This window comes from Rhyacophila brunnea, unplaced genomic scaffold, assembly GCF_057557595.1.
Source record: "Rhyacophila brunnea isolate RB1 unplaced genomic scaffold, BYU_Rbru_1.0 scaffold_134, whole genome shotgun sequence".
NCBI classification, from domain to species: Eukaryota; Metazoa; Arthropoda; class Insecta; order Trichoptera; family Rhyacophilidae; genus Rhyacophila; species Rhyacophila brunnea.
Genome location: NW_028232790.1, coordinates 584,817 through 605,798, shown reverse-complemented (window position 1 = coordinate 605,798; position 20,982 = coordinate 584,817). Strand labels below are relative to the sequence as shown.

Below are 20,982 nucleotides of genomic sequence, written 5' to 3'. Positions count from 1 at the left end.
ATGTCTGCGTCGGAATTTACGTGCAAACATGTGCTCGCCTTGAGTATCACGCGGGTGCTTGGGAAGTGCGTGGAGCAGAGTGTTGCGCAGATCCAGTATGATACCATAACGAATTCTATATAAGCAGTTGATGATTTGCTTCAGAATTAAATAAAACACTAACACTACTTGGTCCTGATTTTTTTGTCTTACAAACAATCGAAGTGTTCACAAGCAAAAAAATCATTTTATCACATAGACAATTAATTTATAAAACATCAAGATGATGTTTGATACGCAAGATGAATTTCTGGGAGGTCCTGAATACATTTTTACTGCGCTTCTCGACAATGTGAAGATGCTCTGCTTTGTTCTGAAGGCCACCATTTTTCAAGAGGTCGGTAAGTATATAAAATTATATTACAGTCGAACTTGGTTATTACGAGGAAGGTGGGACGGGCTGAATATGCTCGTTATAAGTGTTACTCATTATATCAAAGAATAGGTATTTTTAAATGAGGGGTCACATAACACAAAAAGTCGAAAATAAAAAATCTGAACACCATCATAAAAATCCCTGAAACAAGCATGGCATTCATAAACTACAAAAAAAGTTGTTTATTGTACCTACTGACTTCACAAACCTTGGATCTTTTAACTTATTTCAACAATTAGGTAGGTAATTAGACACTAATGTCATAAACATTATGCGATCATGTCGGCTTCCTGTCAGGTCGTATTTTATTGCTTATGGTCGAAATGTTTTTAAACGATTGACACATTAACAGTTTTAAGAAATTTTTTGACCATATTTTAGCTCGGTATATCCGATGAGTTGCTCTTTATAACAGTGAATAAGTATGGAGAAAATCATAAACCAAAATGTCAACGTATGTCTCCTCATTACGTCCGAGATCTCGCTATGTCCGAGATCGTAGTAACCGAGTTCGACTGTATATTAAATGGGTAGTTTTCATGTGTGCATTGATCAGGATTCAAACATTTAACTGCTTTGTATGAAAGGATATAGGTTTCTTAGGCATTTGAACTACCTTGGAGTATATCCTATGGACATGGTGTATTAAATGTCATTATTATATTCATAAAAACAAAGGTTGGACTAATAAATGGGTATCAATTATTGTTCCTCGTAGAAAAAGTTTTAATACAATCTCCAACCTGTGGAGGACTATTTGTTCCGCTTAGGATCAATCATGGCAATCTATTTTTACTGTCCTTTGAACATAACTTATCAATAATCTGTTCGGGAATAGAAATAAATGTGAATCATTTGTGAATGAAACCTTATCTGCCGAATATTGAATATAAGGGAGGTAGGCTTCTGCGTGTGACTAAGTAGGTGCGGTGCGATTCTCGAGTGTGGAGAAATTTAAATACATGTTGGAGAATATCATGTTATTTTCAATGCATTAAAGTTGTGTCACGTAAATGAAACTGTATATTAGTAATATTTGAGGACATTCGCGTTTTATGGCCGGATTGTCATAAAATAATAAACCGAATCTAGCTTCAAACCGTTTTACATTTCTGTCATATTTAAGTTGAAATTTTACTCTACTTAGTCACCAATGCCCTCGTATTTGTTCAATTTTCAACACCAATCATTTTAAAGATGAATTTGGTATTGAGTGAAGAATTAGGATTATCCTGGATTGTTGGCCGTTCAGCAAAATGCAGTAGAACCACGATTTTATTATTATGAACTTAACTATGTAACATTATACCATCGTGTTGCTTCTCAGTACGGCTACCAAATTTAAACAGTGTGTAATTTGACATGATAATTAAAATAGTAATATTAAATAATATTAATAATCATGGAATGAAGCAATAAAACAATTTTAAACCAGCGGAGCTCCAATAAGCGTCCCTTATTCTGAGGTGTAATTTAACAAGATAATTTAAATAGTAACAGTAAATAATATTAATAAATACGGAATGAAGCAACAAGATAATTTTAAACCAGCGGCACTCCATTTCAACTTCCTACCAATAAGAAAAACAAATAATTCAGATAGTTCGATGAACCAATGAATCACTTTTATTTATTTTGTGAACCTGATTCTAAATCACCACACCAGAGCTAGTCGAAGAATCTAGGTTATCACAAATTTTATTATGCCATAGAAATATATCTTCTAACGCGCATACATAAGTACATACCGATTTTTTTTACTATTAATGAAATAATGTGAAACGTGCATTAGCAAACTAACCAAGAACTCGGTAAATAGATTTATGTTTGCTTCAATATATCTGGCGCAGAAATCATTTAAAAGTGGAAACATAGCGAACTTATTTTTTCCAAAGCTCCATTTTTTTTATGAATGCCTTCACTTTATCATTAGTGGTTCTTGCATTGATTTATTCACTCAATTTTTTTAAAATTTCAACCAAATAGACATGTTTAACAACAAAATTATCGTTCCTAAACAAATTTGCCTCAAATTTCAACATTATGATTTGACCCTTTTATTTAATTTTTTCACGAGATAGCCAGTGCGCTTCTCAATAGTATAGAAGTGAAGTATTATAAAATTATTAGTCTACATTTTTTCAGACAGGTTTGCAAACAACCTTTTATAGGACTGTTTTTTATGTAGTTTATAACCAGCGGCTGTTCTATAAATTGCCAGCCTGTGGCTAAATTAATTGTGTTAAACTTTTGCAACCCTCCGCGTCTCCCAGTTTGGAAATTGCTGGTTTATGCCATTAATACAACAATAACTATTTTTTTAATCCTCTAGCAGTGGGCCACGTTCTGTGCTTAGCAACAAGGCCTCAAGTTCACGGTCGAGCTGAGTAAGTGCGTGCAGGCCTCCGCGTACATCTCTGTGGTCAACTTCAACCAATACCGAGTGCCCGAGAAGTACAATGTGGAGTTCTCAGTCAACCTAACAGTGCTAACGGAATGTCTCAACATCTTCGGATCGTCTAAGGATTGCAGTCTCAAGATGTACTATAAGGGCAACGGGTGACCTCTCTTCCTTGTGTAAGTCTTCTTCACCAATTCGTAGGCATATGATTTAACCAAGAAAGATTTCAAAGGCTTACTGGAGCAATCCCGCTGGATACCGGATCACGCACTCGTACACTTGGTTTGATTTTTGTTATATTTATCGCTCTTGCGACGAGTCACCCTGCGCTTGTTTCTGCTAATGGTTAACACGTTCATTGCTGACACCACGTCGTCGCGCAACGCAGTTCAACAATGAACATGTTCGTTTTCATCGTCGTGTCGGGTTTTCACTAGCTACAATGTGTCGCTCCAGAAGTTAGCGAAGGCAACACCATTTTCCTCGGCTTGTAGGATCTCGTCGAAGTTGCAGCTTACCGGGCAAGCCTTGCATGAAAATAGGTGCTCCATGATTTGCATTTCAACTCACATGCTGGTTTGGTCATCAGAGAACCCCCACTTCACCATGTTGTCTCGGGTGCGCCTTACCATGGTTCTCAGTCTGTTTGGGGCTTTCTATGTACGGTACCCGAGACTGGCTCCAGGTGGGAGATGCTCTGCTCACTTTACCCAATTTTCGAGGCCCTCAGAGGCTAAGTTCGCCTCCCATGCGGATAATCTATCGTCTTCGAGTGGGACAAGCAGAGGTATAGTTATATAAACATGCAATGAGTTTACGATTGAAAACTGTTGACGTGGCGGCGGTTGAATTGTAACTAAACAATTATTGGTGATGTGTCTTTTGACATAAATGATTGGAGAGGTATATGTCCGGGAATATTTGGTAAAAGTTTTATGACAATATTGGTGCAAACAATGTTTATTTAAATTTTGCATAAATAGTCGAAACTCCCTTTTCAAAAAAAGGAATATAAATGCTATCTACATGCTAAGTAAATCGTGTTTATTTAGGTTGGAACCTCTGACTGGTGACGATGTGGTGACAGACTGTGAAATAAAAATGCAAGAAGCGGATGAGTTGATGTACTTCAAAGGGGACGAGGACATGTCAGAGCAAGCCACTCTGCTGGTTAAGGGACCACAGCTGCTGGCCGTGCTTAGCGACCTGGAGAAGTCTTCCGAGGTCATCCAGATGCAAATATCTCCTGACTATCCGCATTTTACCATTACCACAGTTGGGCCTCAGGTAAGAGATAATTTAATTCATCTAATTCAGGAATTGGGGAATGAGGTAAAAATTTGATTCCCCAAAACAATGCAAATTGACGTCTACTATATATGGGAAATATGTATCTGTCCAACTTTTAAAGTTGTACGCGTCATGTGGAAATGACTGATATGCTGCTGCCTTTTGCAAATAACCTACCTACCTTTGTGTACAATATCTTTTCCCTTTGAAAACAACGAACAGAAATCGCTTGGATCTCGAAGACAGCATCCGAGTTGCAACACAAAAAACCAAAAACTATACATATTAATACTATTGTATCAATGTTGTTTTTATCAAAGACGCTATTCTTCAAAAGCCTGGAGTGGAGATGTTTCTAGAGTTTTGTGACCTCAACTAAAAATTGATGATGCCCTATAGAATATAATATTATGTATTAACATTGATGATAATTTTCTCTTGTTTCCTTAAGATGAGTCCCGAGTGGAAATTTCCAAGACATCGTACATGTTCCACAGTTTTTTCTGCGAGGAAGCCGTCAACCTTCGTTATAAGTTCTCTCACCTCCGGCTCATCATGAGGGCCCTCTCGATGGCTTTCCAGGTTTGTAATTGTACTTCGAGTTACTTCAGTGGTGAAGGGTGGAAATAGGCTGTTAAAATCTGACATAAATGGTGCACACTAAAGTTTGTCAGTCATATGTATGTTTTACAACATTACAACAAATTGCAAATAGTGTTGGTCTGAGACTATAAATACATCTAGACGCAACCCGTTGCATTGCTAAATGAAGCCGCGTGCCTTGCGTTTGGTTTGTGGGCGAGCAAACGCATTCGTCTACAATGTTCGAGACCATAGACCATTTCGCTAGTGCTCGCACTAGACGCTCAGAATTAAAATATAATTTTCTATTTTTTTACGTTATATAGTATTTTTAAGCGGTCAAAATGCAACCATTAGATAAAGATATCCATAATTTAAGTTATTTTAAAGAAACACTAGGTCACTGATATTAAAATATATAATAATATACAAATAAATTATCACGGACATGTATCAACTTACCTATGAAACGTAATACCATCTTCTTCCTTATCAGTACGGCTACACCACATTTTAAGACAACACACAGAACCATCTTTTCTACTTAATTAACTAAAAATATTTACCACTGACTTTATGTTTAACACAAAAAATAACAATTTTAGCAACACGAGCTCGTAGGTTATCGACGCTATGTGAAGCGTTTCGCCCCGATTTGCCGGCGATACTTTTGGAAACTAGCTCACATATATGTAGACCTTTTATCTTCCTCTAGCGCGTTTCGCAGAGATTGTAAGGGTGCCGAATACTTTCTCACTCGCACTCATGCATCGTTTTTGTTCAGGCCTTAGTGTTGGTTAATTTTTAAAATTCAATTAAACCTGCGTAAGACAAAATACGTAATTCTAAAAATATTCGTCTATTTACAAAATATCTAAAATTATGTCAATAGATTATAAATAATTTTAGATATTTTATAGATTCAAGAATATTTTTTTTTTTTAACCCATTACGGTTTGAATTAGGCAGGGCTTAATGAATTTACAAAAACTAACTATGCATGTACCATCTGTAATATTATGTATTCTTAATTCAATGAAAACAAATAATTACGACTGAAAAAATGTGTATTATTTTTGTTTGATTGTCCATAGCGTATCCAAACTGTTACGGTTTGGTTAATTGTAGAGTGTGAACGAACAACGATGAATGGCACATTTGCAAAATGTTAAGGAATAAATAAAACAAATAAAATTATTATTTTATTTCAAAGATGTAGTTATTCATACAGGGTACACAATTGAATAATAATTTATTATAAAAATAATCCTTAATTAAAAAATCAATAAGCAATAATTCCTGTAGGAGAATAATGATGAACAGCATAGCATGTATGTGCCTTATAGCGTTTTTCTTGCGAATAAAATTTTTATACGAGAACAACAATGAACAGCACGTGCCGTACAGCATTGTTCTTGTGCATGATTAATCAACTAAGAATATTAGTCTAAGAAAATAGGTCATGTATTTGTGACATTCATCATTATTCTACTCTACTTTTGGCGGCTATTTCCCTGGAATTATGACTTCTTTCTTAGAAATATCTTGGTACATTATATCTTAGTATGTATCCAAGTCTTTGAGCTTTTTGTTTACTTTCAGGTGGCTATGAAGTGTGACTCTCGAGGAGTGTTGCTGGTGCAGGAGATGATTGAAAAGGAAGGGCAGCATCAGATGTTCATCGAGTACCACATAATCCCACTCGTTCTGGACGGCGATGACCACACAGAGGAAGCAGAAGCGGACTAATGCATCTATTCATACAAGTTTGTGAAATAAATGTGGATTTAATGTCTGACTGACGATATTGTGTCACTGCTTTGGAATTACAAGGTTGTATAGTACCTACTCATGTCATGTTGGTTCAAAAGGTTATGTTAGGATCTTTAGGCGATAAGATTAGTAATATTGCTGATTACAATGATACAAGCTGATTGCATTCCTCTCGGTTGTGTGCGTTGGACTGGCGCTAGCGTCTAGCTTTCGAAGAAGTAGATTTGTCTAATGTTTCTTCTTCCTGTCCTGCATTTATGATTATTAGTAAATTTACATCACACATTCTTGTTTGTCGCCTTGTCCACTTATTTCGTTTTTTTGTCCTCTACGGGCTATGCCCACCATGCACCTCTCCATACCGTGGTGTGTTATCCCAAGTGTCTGGACTTCTTGTTTACTGAGAGTCCATATTATTTTTAATGACTAGATCCTTTCATTTATGTTCATATGATAACGCCAAGAAAAATGGGAGGTCACTAATGAGAATTGGTTCATACAATCTTGTGATATATTCCTTGCAGTGAAACTAGTCTAAAGTTAATGAACACCTTGTGCGCCTAACATGTTTATAATATATGTTTTTGTCATATTTTCTTATGTTATCTATATATATATATATATTTATGTAAACCAGGGGTTGACAAATGTTTTAATAATTGTGTGTTAAGCTCTAATGAATAATCTGCGTTGTCGTATTTACAGGTTGTTTTACATTCAGAAAGACATACTTTTTTTAAGTTAGTCAAGCCTACCGATTATGTACCATCAATCTCTGTTTTCATTATTATCCGAAAAATGAAGGCATCGCATTATCAACAAAAATGGATTCCTTGACATTATTTGTCCAATGAATATTGGAATACTGAACAATCGATAAGTTTTCCAGTAATCCTGTAATCTGGTGAGTTGAATTGTGCCAGTATGTAAAAGATATCATTATCAGTTTGTAAAAGAAATGGTAATGTATAGAATTTACTTTGTATGGCTGTCTGTCTAGGCCGAGCTAAATGCATTCTCGCAATGTAATCGGAAGGTGAGAAAATCGGCGGCTTAAAGTAATGTTCTAAAGTTTATTATTTTTTATTATTGGGTGAAATTACAAGTTAAGGAAGTTGCCTCATTTACAACGGCAACATTAGTTAGAACAATAATAATTCTCCTTAAACAATATATTCATTATTTGGTCAAGTCCAAGTCAAGTTGAATGCACAGCGTCTGCCTCTATCATTGTGTGCCATTTTTCTAGATACAACTGTTTTATCACTTTATTGTAGGATTTTGCGAAATCGCTCAATGCACTCCCGAGAACCTTGTTCCTATTTTGATAGTTACAACCGTCCGATATCATTACAATTTCTTTGTATTCGTTGGAAAATTTTCTTAAATAGTCAATAATGCAAGATGTGAATTCATTGGCCGTTATATTACCATCTGCTTCATGCCAAGCATAAAGAATTACATCTGCATCATTTAACTGATGGATGGTAAAGTTGTGAAGTTGAAGTTTTTGTTTGTAATATGCGGATGACGCTAATATCTTCGGACATAGCAAAACACTTTGAAAATCCATGGTGATGACCATTCTTTTGCTGTTGGCACTTTCTTTGGCTTCACCCTTGGCAATACGACCTTCTTCCTTTTTATTTATGTTTAATTCATAATCTTATTCGTTTACATTGTCGAGCTTGAATCCGAACACCATACTTTCTATTGGAGGAAGCTGTACAATAGTGGCTGGGTACTAAAGGTATTGGATTGAGCCATTTCCTGACGTCCTTGATTTTATCTTGTCGATGTCCCTTGGTAAATGATACTTCATGTACACTGCTTGGAGTGCTGTTTTCTATATAGTTATTTGGAAGTGTCCAAATTGTCCATTTGTTTTGTCCATCGTTTATAAATATCTTCTTTTATGCCAAATGTGTTAAGGAAAAAAATCCGACACTCTTTGTATTTTTCTCCTTTTTCGTTTGGAAGGTAATTGTCGTGCCCATCCTCATCACTACATCTCCAATAAAGTGTCTTCATCATCTCCAATAAATAAACTAACTATATCCATCACATTTTCAGAATTGTTTGGTGCTACGCAAACACCAATCTTACCTAAAAATGGTTCAATATGCGGTGGGTTGTCTATTTCAGACCATTCCATGACTGATTTGTAACGGTATCACTGGTACCCTTCTCGTGCAAGGGAACTCTTCACTATCGCTGTCGCAATCACTGTCGCTGCCTAATTCAGGTAAATCTTCACCAGAATAGGCAGACAAATTATCGGCGAATATTTCATCATCGCTTTCATAATTGTCTGAAGCCATTTTTGAAAGATTAAATAAAATATCGATTATTTAATAATATTTCAATTGTAAAAACACACCCGTTCTATAGCGCCGTATTTCAAAACTGAAAATTCAATACTGATATTCAATATAGATTGTAGTAGATTACAGACATCATGGGTTTTGCTCCGCTCGCATACCAGCGTTATCTGACCACACAATATTACAAGTGCGAAGAATGCATTCCGTCGATCACGAATTGTCGTCTTTTCACTCGCTCACAAAGGATAATATTATAGTATGTGAAGGAGGCATATGTATTTATCACACATCATAAAAATATTCATATAATCGCATTCACAGTACAGCGAACAAACCATGTTTAAAGAATACATTGATGTTTCACAAAATGTTGTCTTCCTGCTCACCCATCAAAAAATAAACAAGTGTGAAAAGATGACGGATATAGTTTCAGCATTCTTATCGTCTACAGAATTACAGTTCGCCGATTTATTGACTCTAAACAAATTTCCTTATTACGTACAAGCTCTCATATGGGCTGCGCAAGAGTGTGTGTGTAAGTAAATGAAACGACGGTGTGTAGTTTGAAACATTTTCAAGTTGTTGACATAAAATATTCGTATGCAATAATCGGGTAGAAATACCTTACCCGCACTTCAAATGGAGCCGGTGTAAAAGGTATTTCTACCCGTCCCGCCGACATGCACCAGTACGGCGCGCAGGTAGAAATACTCTTCCCGCTTAAAATGTGTTAATTTGAAAACTGACATTGATTAAAAAATAATGAAAAAGTATGGTTTTATTACTATTATGTATATGTATGGCGGTACCTTGCACGCCGTGAATTTTATTGCAAAAATAAAACTTTCTAATAATATCATTTTTGAAAATGTATTAGTTTATTTATAAAAATTTACCAAATAAATGAAGAGTGCGCCGATTATGCCGCCATTTATCCATAATAATAAAATTAAAATGTTTATAGCACATCAGGGTAATGGGCACATACGGACTAAATTATATGTCAAAAGTAATTGTTTATGTAAGTTTATTATTAAAAGTATGTACACACACTAAGATTTAAACTGAAACTAGATTTGACTTCTATCGTATTGACACCCCGGAAGTCCGGGTAGGGAGGGGAGTCGGGGCCGCACACCCCGATCCGACCTCCGCGCTCAACTCTCCAGTCGACCGGGCGTCAATCAGGGGGATGAAAGTTCCATACAATCAAATTTTCGGTCACGTGTTTTTTTTGTGTTTGGTCGGCGTGTCGCCAGATGGCTAAATAATAATTATTTTTGGTTCATAAACAAGATATTTTATTCTTATCTATGGTGTTGAACCAAGGTTAGCCAATCATCGATCAGGGTGAAGTTTATCCGAACTAGCAAATTATTTCAAATTATTCAGTAACGTTTGACATTTCCAATTGCCAACTGCCATTTATTTTGCTTTGAAAAATTGAAATTACAACGTTACGCATTTTATTATTAATTATATTTTATTGTACTTGTCTACCAGAATAATATTATAACATTGGCATGTATTGTCTATTACATCTGTTAATTTTGTTGTGCAAGACAACTGTTTGATATATTAGTGTAAAATAATATACCATCCCATGAGAAACATAATTTGATCTTACTTTGAATACTGATAAAAATAGTGCTATGCCAGTTATTTCAATATGAATTAACTACTCGAGCAGTAACACAATGCATATTATTTGATGCAATTGAGGGGTTTTCGTAATCAATGGAATATTATAACGTTTCGTACTAAACCGAACATTTTCAAAAATTTGACAATGCAAGTTAAGCATTTTAATCTTTCGGTACCTATGTCATACAATAGTATTCGATGAAATTGATACTTCCAAACAATTATTACCTATGTGATATTCCAGATTGATTGCAGATCATTCCAGAATTTCAAGATGCCTCGTCATTGCTGGGTACCAGATTGCAAAATTAAGGGAGTGATCTGTCACGCATTACCAAAGGCAGACTACCAACGACGGCAATGGATCAATTTAATCGGCAATAGTACAATTAAACTGTTAAAATCACCTGACAACGTGGGAGTGTGTAGAAATCATTTTCTCTCGACAGACTACTGTGGAAAGAAGCTAAAAATGGGTGTGTGTCCATCTCAAAACTTGACAACCCCATTATCAGATAGTGATTCAAACATAAATCTGACGGAAGAAAATGATCCTTCCACTCATAGAATAGTATTAAACTTTGAAGCACGCGGTATTTCTGATAATTATTGTAGTGTGATTCCCTCTGAATCGCCTATTATTGATCTTGCGATTCCCTCTGGATCATCGTCTAATATTGATCTTGCGATTCCCTCTGGATCATCGTCTAATATTGATCTTGCGATTCCCTCTGGATCATCGCGTATTATTGATCTTGCAATTCCCTCTGAATCATCGCCTAATATTGATCTTGTGAGCCCTTGCAGTCCAGTAGCAATACCTGCTTTTATCAAAGGTGAGTGATTTAAACATCTATTTTTATTGAAAATTAGATTAATCTCATATTATTTGAAACTCCAATCCACCTTATGCATTTTACATTTACTTATATATTATAACATAATGGGTGCATGTACCTAAATAACACGTTTGGATATCCATACATTAAATTATAATCATATTGTCAATTATTTTTACTAGCGAGACAGACTGGCGAGAGCCAGCTTGCCCAGCTAGTTTATATGATTAAGCTAGAATTCACCTAGTACCTCATACCTATATACTATGTTGACATGTTGCTAAATAATATTGTATTAATTTGTATGTTTTTAAAATATTTCAAATGCCGTATAATGTGTCTTGCAGATCGTACACCTGAAAATTTTCCTATGAATCTGACGGCCTTGACACCCAAGGCTCGAATGTATCGCCGCAAATGTTTGCATTTGGAAAAATACATCCGACGAAGAAATAAGACGAACTTCAAGCATAGGATAAAGGGGGCAGAAAAATTTGCAGATTCACTAACCTTCGTTCAAGCCACCAAAGGCCTGTCAAAAATACAGCGAGACTTTTTCAAACTCCAATTAAAATCATGTAATTTAAAACCTAAAGGGCGACGCTTTACCGAAAGAGATAAAGTCTTAGCCCTCACTTTACTTAAGCAAAGTGGAAGAGGATATAAATTTCTGTCAAAACTTTTTACGTTACCATCTATCCGAACTTTGCAAACATTATTATCATCTGTTCCTATCTCCACCGGTATCTCTGGTGTCATTATTTCTCAATTAAAATCAATAGTTAGTGGTTTTACTGACCATGAAAAATATTATACACTCATGTGGGATGAAATGAGTTTACAAGCGCACTTGATTATAATAAAAAAAAAGTGACTTGACGAAGGTTTTGAAGATTTTGGGCATCTGCGTTCTAAAAAAATTGCAGATCATGTCCTTGTCTTCATGATACAAAGTGTGGCTGGTAATAAAAAGCAGCCAATAGCGTATTATTATTGTGAATCTGCAACTAAGTCTGCTCAATTAGTTCGTTGCATTAAAGAGGTTTATAAGGCAGTAGTCTCCACAGGTATGCATTGTTCATAATATAATTATAGAAATAATATCAGTGACGAAGGGTGGAGGTAGGCTGTTAAGATCCGACATTAATAGAGCACACTAAACTTTGTTAATCATACATATTTATTTTTATTGAACAAATTAATTCTTAATTCAATGAAATCAAATAAGTATGAATGACAAGTTTAGTTGGCACTATTTATGTTGGATGTTAACAGTCTACCTCCGCCCCTCACCACTGCATTATATGAAGAAATATTATATATTTTATTATTGCACGTATTCTAATTGAAAGAAACGCATTCCAAAATAAATGATTTCTATGGATTTTGAAAGAGCTTTTGCACAAAATTATATTTTGAAGTAGAATATGTATTTTCAGTTAGAACATGTGTATTATACCTGTATTATATATTTTACAGGTATAAAGATAATCGCAACAGTATGCGATCAAAGCGCGACGAACATTGCTGCTTTGAAAAGTCTACGTGTCAATACAGAGAGACAAAGAGCCGATACCGGATATGAACGTATGTTTTTATTACCTGTGTATATGTCAAATTAATTCTAATATTTTACATATTATTATATGCTTTTCACTTATTCGTTTTATTCTCAGGTATCACAATAGAAATTATCAAAGGACAAGAGATTGTCGCCCTCCTTGATGTGCCTCATTTATTGAAAGGGATGAGAAATAACTTGATGACAAAAGACCTTATGTATTTCGATGGCAAGACAATTAGGTACGCATCGTGGAAACATATTATTGATCTGTATAAGATAGATCAGGCGAACGTCGGCAATTTGAGGCTCATTCCCAAAATAAATGAGACACATATTTTTGCATCGAAAATGAATAAGATGAAGGTGTCGACTTGTGCCCAAGTGCTAAGCCAGAAATTTGGCAGCCACCTGGTGTTCTGTGCCACACAAGGTAACTTGGTTTTATATATTATGTAACTAATTCAATAACATTTAACTCAAAATCTGATTATTTTTATAACAGTATATTAAAATAAATTAAAAAAGTTTATAATTTTAAAGTTATCAGTTATGCCATCACGGATTAATTAAATATTTCCACCTGAATTAACCCTGCTGCAAAGTCATTCAAATTTATTTAATTACATATAAGAGTAATTTCCAAATTATAAAGTATACATGGAAGTACACCGAATTAGCTAGGCGAGTAGATACTATTTTCAGAAGATACTGAATATCTTTTTATTTCGATTCCAGGGGTAGTGATGCCAAACGGACAAATCATCCCAAGAGAAGCTGAATACACCGGCAAAATGCTATTGTTTTGGGATGAAGTTTTTGACTCTGTGAATGGAACCTCACTGAAACCACATCCGTATTGGAAAACGAAAAGGGTTTGCGCTTCAAAGGAGTCATTACACCGAAAGGAGTCATTCCACCGACAATTCTGGTTTGATAGTATAGTAAAAATTAGACAGATGCAATTTGTAGACCAACATAAAAATCCAGTACCAAAGGTGCCATCACTTCTGAATTGGGAAAAAACTTTGGCTGGTTGCATTAAAATATTGGATATATTGCATGATGTGGGATTTGAGTATGTAGCTTTTCGTAATTTCAACCAGGATTCGCTGGAAAATTTCTTTGGCAGTATAAGAAGCCACAATTTTCGTAATGTCAATCCCACACCATGTCAATTTTCAGGATCCTTTAAAAGCCTTTTGATTAACAATTTAATGTCTAGATATTCCATCAGAAATAATTGTGAGAAAGACGATGCTGATGGTCTTTTTGAGAATTTATTAGGATTTTTAAAACAAACCGATGACACCCCACAAAACCTTGATGAAAGCATTTCAGGCGTAGTTTCAGAGGATTATTTGGAAGATAATTTAACCTCTACGAATGGTAAAATGTACACTGCTGGTTATGTTATTCGTAAAATTTCAAACTCTTGTACGCATTGTAAATGCGACCTGAACACTGAGCCTACCAGCAAGCACGCTAATGTAGCTATGCGAGAATTCGGAAAGGATAGAAAATTAAAATATGCCTCTGACAATATGCTTGACTGCTTCAATTCAACTGGAAAATTAATTAGAAATTATTTATCAGAAAATGCTTCTACGCATAATATTCAGGCAAAATTAAGAACCAAAATTCTTCAGAAAATTAATTTCACCGTTTTTTCGTGCCCTCTCCATAAAGAAGAGATTAAGGATAGATTCATAAAATGTATGCTTTCTTTACAAATACATGCTTTCTGTAATACTGCAAATAAAATTCTAAATGGCAAATTAAATTATTCGGGGAGAAATAAAGTTTATTTAGCAGCTGGTCAAAAATATAATAGTAGGCGAAGAAGGCCTGTGCGATAATATTTGTTTAACAATAAAATTATTTGTACAGATTTTACACTAGTACCTATGTACTGGTAAATAATTTTTAATTTTACTCCAGTTTTACTACAGTTGTGATTTAAGTTACATATTGCGTTTTTCTAATTTTTATGCTCTGGTTATTCACTTTATTTTGGGGGATTTAACAACATTCGCAGTGCACTGACATTGACACCTCATGACAGTTATTCTATCTCTTTTACAAGGTAAAATTAAAATGTAATTATTATTGTCAACCATTATATAAAATAAAATCATATATTTATTTAAATTGAGATGTCAATGTCAAACCATTGAGGCTGCATTTTTTTTAAACATTTTTTGAGAGTAATGAGGAGATATGGCAGCGGACCATGATTCGTCAGATCCGAGACGGAGGAGCGACATTGGCCCTGGCTCAGCCAAATGCTACGGAACGCCCAAAACAAAAAGATAAGTGAAGAAGCCTATATCGTAATGTTTATTTAGAATTAGTATCATTTGCACATTTTTTTTAAATCAATAATGATGGATAATGTTTGTTCTCAGTTGTTTTGTAGTTGCATTTTGCATCTATCACTTTTTTCTTCATTGAATATTTGCGATAATTGACATATTACGGAGTGAGTTATTATTTGTTCATTTATTTTTATAGTTAACATGTTGGAACGGTGGCCGTTGCAGCCTCCCATCACATCCAACTGGACATGGCTCGGCTGCGTGCTACATATGCATCAATGGATTCTCAAGCGAGTCCGGTTTTACATCGTCCACTCGAGGCGCAGGAGCGACATTGGCCCTGGCTCAGCCAAATGCTACGGAACACCCAAAAAAAAAAGATAAGTGAAGAAGCCTATATCGTAATGTTTATTTAGAATTAGTATCATTTGCACATTTTTTTTAAATCAATAATGATAGATAATGTTTGTTCTCAGTTGTTTTGTAGTTGCATTTTGCATCTATCACTTTTTTCTTCATTGAATATTTGCGATAATTGACATATTACGGAGTGAGTTATTATTTGTTCATTTATTTTTATAGTAAACATGTTGGAACGGTGACCGTTGCAGCCTCCCATCACATCCAACTGGACATGGCTCAGGTGCAGGCTACAGATGCATCAAAGGATTCTCAATCGAGTCAGGTTTTACATCGTCTACCTGAGGCGCAGGAGCGACATTGGCTCTCGCACAGCCAAGTGCTACGGAACGCCCAAAAAAAAGTAAATGAAGAAGCCTATATCATGTTTATTTAGAATTAGTATCATTTGTACATTTTTTAAAAATCTAATACTGATGGATAAATTTTTTTTACATGCATTTTGCGTGTGTCTTCATTTTACTTCTTTCAATAATTACGATAATTAATATTATTTCAGAGTGATTCATTATTTGTTTTTTACTTTTACTTTTATAGTAAATATGGAACAGCCATCGATGCAGTCTCCCATCACATCCAACTAGACATGGCTCGGCTGACAGCGGACTTGACGTTAGAAGATGCAAGAAGACAGGCGAGCAATAGTGATTAAAATAATTGTAGTGTTTTCAGTGATCAGTTATAATTTATTATAATATAAAACAAACGGCTCTCATGTAGGAAAGCCTACCTGTCAAATTTCATAGACAACTACAGAAAAATATCTATCGTGTTGTTGTTATAATATATAGTGAAATCATGTCCTTATTAATGTGCCGCATAGATCCTTAGTTACAAAGGCAAAATATAATATAAATATTTAAATGATGTTCCAAGAAGGATTAAATTTTATTCATCGTAAATGATTATTATATTATGCCGTGGTTGTCTATGAAATCTGATGGGTAGGCTTTCCTACATGAGAGCGAAACATAGTTTAATAATGTTTCCATTTATTTTTTTAATATTCGTATCAGTTAAACAAACTACTTACTCAATGTTTATAATATTTAATTTCATGAATGTTAATATTTTACTTGATAACTGTTAGTATACTTATTGATTTTAAATTTTATAAATAAATGTGTGTAATTTATATAATTGCCTTTTATTTATTTCATTTCCCTTGCCTGAATATGAAAATAAATTCAAATTTGGTGGGCTTTTTAATTTTATTTCAAAGCCTTTACCATAGATGGTGCTGTTTTAGTGGGAATACTTTTGTTAGCCGCTTTCGAATCTATTTACGTACATTATCTATGCACGCGACACATTGTAAACAAAATATTCTGGCACAAATATACACTCATCGCTAGTAGCGCCGTCAGCGACAAAACTGCAAACTACAAATACATATTTGGTTCCTATGAGGTAACAAAACTGTGTCTGGGCTATTTTCGGTTTTAGACTCTTATGAGCGGTTGTGAGATGAGAAAACGTAAAATTACTTGAATTCAATTCTGCGTCCGTATACCGGACGCCGCATTACAGTTGGACGCAAGATTGAATGAAAGTGTCCTATTAGATGACGCAGTAATGATAGCGGGATGTATATATATATATATATATATATATATCAGTGGCTGGATGGTGGAGGTAGGCTGTAAAAATCCGCCATAAATAGTGCACATTAAACTTTGACAGTCATACGTATTTGTTTTCATTGAAATAATACTACAACTAACAGATGGTGTTTTTTGGTGAACTTTTAAAATTTAATTAAACCCTGCGAAACCGAGGCCCTAATACAGGGGCGGGCAAGCTTTTTGGATGGAGGGCCAAATTCAAGAATTCAAAATGAGCGGCGGGCCGCAAGTAAAATACCATTTTTAGATATACACTATTTATTATCACGAAAAATAAACATTACAAAAAAAAATAATGAGAAGAATGAAAGTGTTGTACATTTTTTCAAATTCAGGTTTTCAAAATTTTGTGGTTGATATTTTCAAAACTGCTTGTAAATGGGCATCGTGATTGATGTGAATGATTCTTGCATAATCTTTAAGTTGTTCGAATTTGTCTGAATTAAGGGCATTGTAAAATTTGGATATATCTTTGCGACGATGCAATTCTCTTAAATCAATGTCACACTGCAGACCAATAATCTCAAGTTGTAGCTCTGTCAGTACCTACACTATCAATATCTATTGAAAATGGATCGCGTACTGTTGCTAAACTTGTCTCAATTTTTCGGAAGTCACCAAATCTTTGTAAAAAATCGTCATTCAGAGCTTTAATAATTTTACCATATTCTTTAAATTTATATTCTGGTATATTCAGCAACTTCAAAGTTGGAAAGTGGTCCACATTCTTATTCGATATTTGTTGAAGGAACAACTTGAGTTTTAATTGAAATCCATTCAAACTCTTCACCATATCGTGGGCATATATTTTTTTTCCTTGCAACGCAGAGTTAAAAAGTATTTAAATGTGTCACGATGTTCAACATAGAAAATAGTGGTTACATAGTGTGAGACGAGACGCAAGAAAGACGTACTGAGATAATACATTAACGAAACAACAAATTCTTCAAATTTTAATCTATTGTCAATATTTTTTAAAAAAATATAAAAAAAGTTATTCGTAATCAGAAGTACAATTAATGATGGCGGGCCGCAAAAAAATACCCGGCGGGCCGCAGTTTGCCCTCCCCTGCCCTAATAGATACTCGTCTATCTATAAAATATCTAAAAGTATGCAATTAAATCATACATATCTTTGGATATTTTATAAATAGAATAATATTTTTAATCTATTATAGTTTGGTTTAGGCAGGGCTTAATGGATCTAGAAAAATGAACCAATAAATAAGTATGACTGAAAAAGTGTGCACTATTTTTGTCGGATCGCCCAAAGCATTCCAAACTATCATGGTTTGGTGTGGTGTAGGCAGGGTTTAATTGAATTTTAAAAACTAACCAGTACCATCAGCAAATTATATTATTAGTTCAATGAAAACAAATAAGTATGTCTGAAAAGTTTATTGTGCATTTTTTATGTCGAATCCTAACAGCCTCGCCCTCGCCACTGATATATGTATATATATATATTTAATGTAATTTGTCTAAAATTATTAAATTTATTGATAGTAGTATTAAAATTCTCCTTTATTATTATTATCAGTAGAATAGAAAACTCATTTATTACACTATGATTATTATTTATGCTAATGGAAACGTCAGATCATTTTTTCGGTGTTATCTCCGATTTCCGCAAATTCTCAATTTGAAAATAAAATACAGACACATCATAATCTAAAGTATTGTAATCATTTATAATCGTTTCGGAAAGAAAACAAATGACAATCAGTATAATATTTGTGTGACAGCTAAGTTCCAGTGTCGTGTTTTCAGATTATATTTTCATCGTAATTAGTGAGGAAATATGCATTTATTTATTGTTAAAACTCACACATACACCAATGTCACAATGTGCCGATTTTAGATTTAAAAAGTTTTGTAGAATAATAATTTTTATTTGTGATATCGATGTTCTAACAATGACACCTCGTATCTGCAATTCAATATTTTTGATAGGGGGTGGTTAAAATGTTATACAAAAAATATTAAATGATATTAAAAATATAAACAGAAATACCATTATATTATTTTTGAACTACGCGTATTTTAAAACGTTTTTATTTGCTGGTATTAAATAAAAGCAAATAATTACAAGATAAAAAGAACTTTTTATGCAACGTATTTAAATTTTCTGTTGAATTATTATGCTCAATATGCTCAAACTTGTACTTGATTTGAAGTAAATAAAAAACAAACAAACAAACAAATATATAGAACACTGAAATGACATTTTGACATTTCATTTTGATTTCCATAGTAACGCACGTATATATTAATAATTAAGTTGCTAGGACCACCCCCTTAGCAACCAATAATAGTCTTTTACTTTTTACGGATTTTTCCGAAATAACTTTCCATACAAAACAAAATTAACTGAAAATGAATTCAATTCTGCTTAAAGATGGCTCAAAGTATTAAAATAATGCATTGGCATCGTGTTCTGGTATAGATATTCTAAAAGTTTCAAATGTCTAGCTAGTCGGGAAGTGAGTTAAAATTCGATTGCAAGATTTGTACTGGACAAACAAGAATACGAGCAAATAAAAACGTTGTAAAATACGATTAGTGCAAAAATAATATAATGGTATTTTTGTTTTTATTTAATATCATTAATAGTTTTTGTATAACATTTTAACTACCCCTATCAAAAATATTGAATTGCAGATACGAGGTGTCAATGTTAGATCATCGATATATCGTTTCGTTTACATAGAAAGTATTAAAAGACATTATAATTAATTTGTGGTAGATGGACGAAAAGGCATGAATAATATTATGGTGACAGATAGAAAACGTCTCTAGACTATAAGAAAAAATCTCTGAAAATGTGAATTTCTTTAATATGCTCGATTCAAATTGAAATCTCTCGAAATATGAAAAAATCGAACTGAAAATGTTAAGACGATACACCAGTGAAACGACAAATAATTTTCAAATATAGGCGCGACGAAATTTTGGACTCGCTGGCATTCGGAGAACGAACGTCAAGGTGTGAATACGTCAATTTGTTTCGTTATAGCGGCGGAGGTATTAATTCTTAAATCGTTTAAAGTTGACTAAAAACGTTACGCATTTACTTGAAAAAGAAAACATGCCAATGAATATAAAATTATTGTTACCAATAGAACAATAAACAGAACATTAAATGGACGCATGATGGATTTATATGACAAATTATATTTCGGTCGGCATGCGTCATTTGCACCCGCAATCCGCGCATCGCCAAATGACGCGTGACGAACTAAACATAATTTGTCATCAAAATTCAACATGCGTCCATTTAATATTATGTTTATTATTATTTAAGTAATAATAATAATACATTCATTGACATGTTTTGTTTTTCGAGTAAATGTGTAACGTTTTTAGTCATCTTTACACGATTTAAGAATTAATTCCTGCGACGCCATCACAAAACAAATTGACGTGCTCACAGGTCTACTATAGATCTCCGAATGGCAAAGCGTAAAAAATTACGTCCCACATATTGCTGAAAATTATTTGCCGCTTCATTGAAGTATGCTCTTAAAATATCAACAAAGTGTCGTTTAAATATGAAATTAGTGTGTTTTCCAAAATGTTTTAAGATAATAATATAAGAGATTTACATATTATCCTATATCAGGGGTAGCGAACCTATGGCACGCGTTTGAAAAGAAAAAATACCTTTAATAATAATGAATGACAGATCGCATTGTATAAAAATAGCAGGAAAATACAATTCAAGAATAAACATTAATTTAAATATGTATATTATAATTGGTGAGGTCGGTCCTTCGACTTTATGCGTCAC

At 34.0% G+C, this 20,982-nt stretch overlaps 1 long non-coding RNA gene and 1 pseudogene across 1 annotated transcript; both read left to right on the top strand.

Moving 5' to 3' along the window:
- The first annotated feature begins 262 nt into the window (after window positions 1–262).
- On the top strand, window positions 263–14,266 carry LOC147076040 (DNA repair protein Rad1-like; annotated as a pseudogene).
- A 1,399-nt stretch (window positions 14,267–15,665) lies between these two features.
- Window positions 15,666–16,700, top strand: LOC147076039 (uncharacterized). Its single transcript, XR_015069901.1, has 2 exons — window positions 15,666–15,910; window positions 16,105–16,700. It is a non-coding gene; the product is annotated as an uncharacterized LOC147076039 (long non-coding RNA).
- Window positions 16,701–20,982: the final 4,282 nt, after the last annotated feature.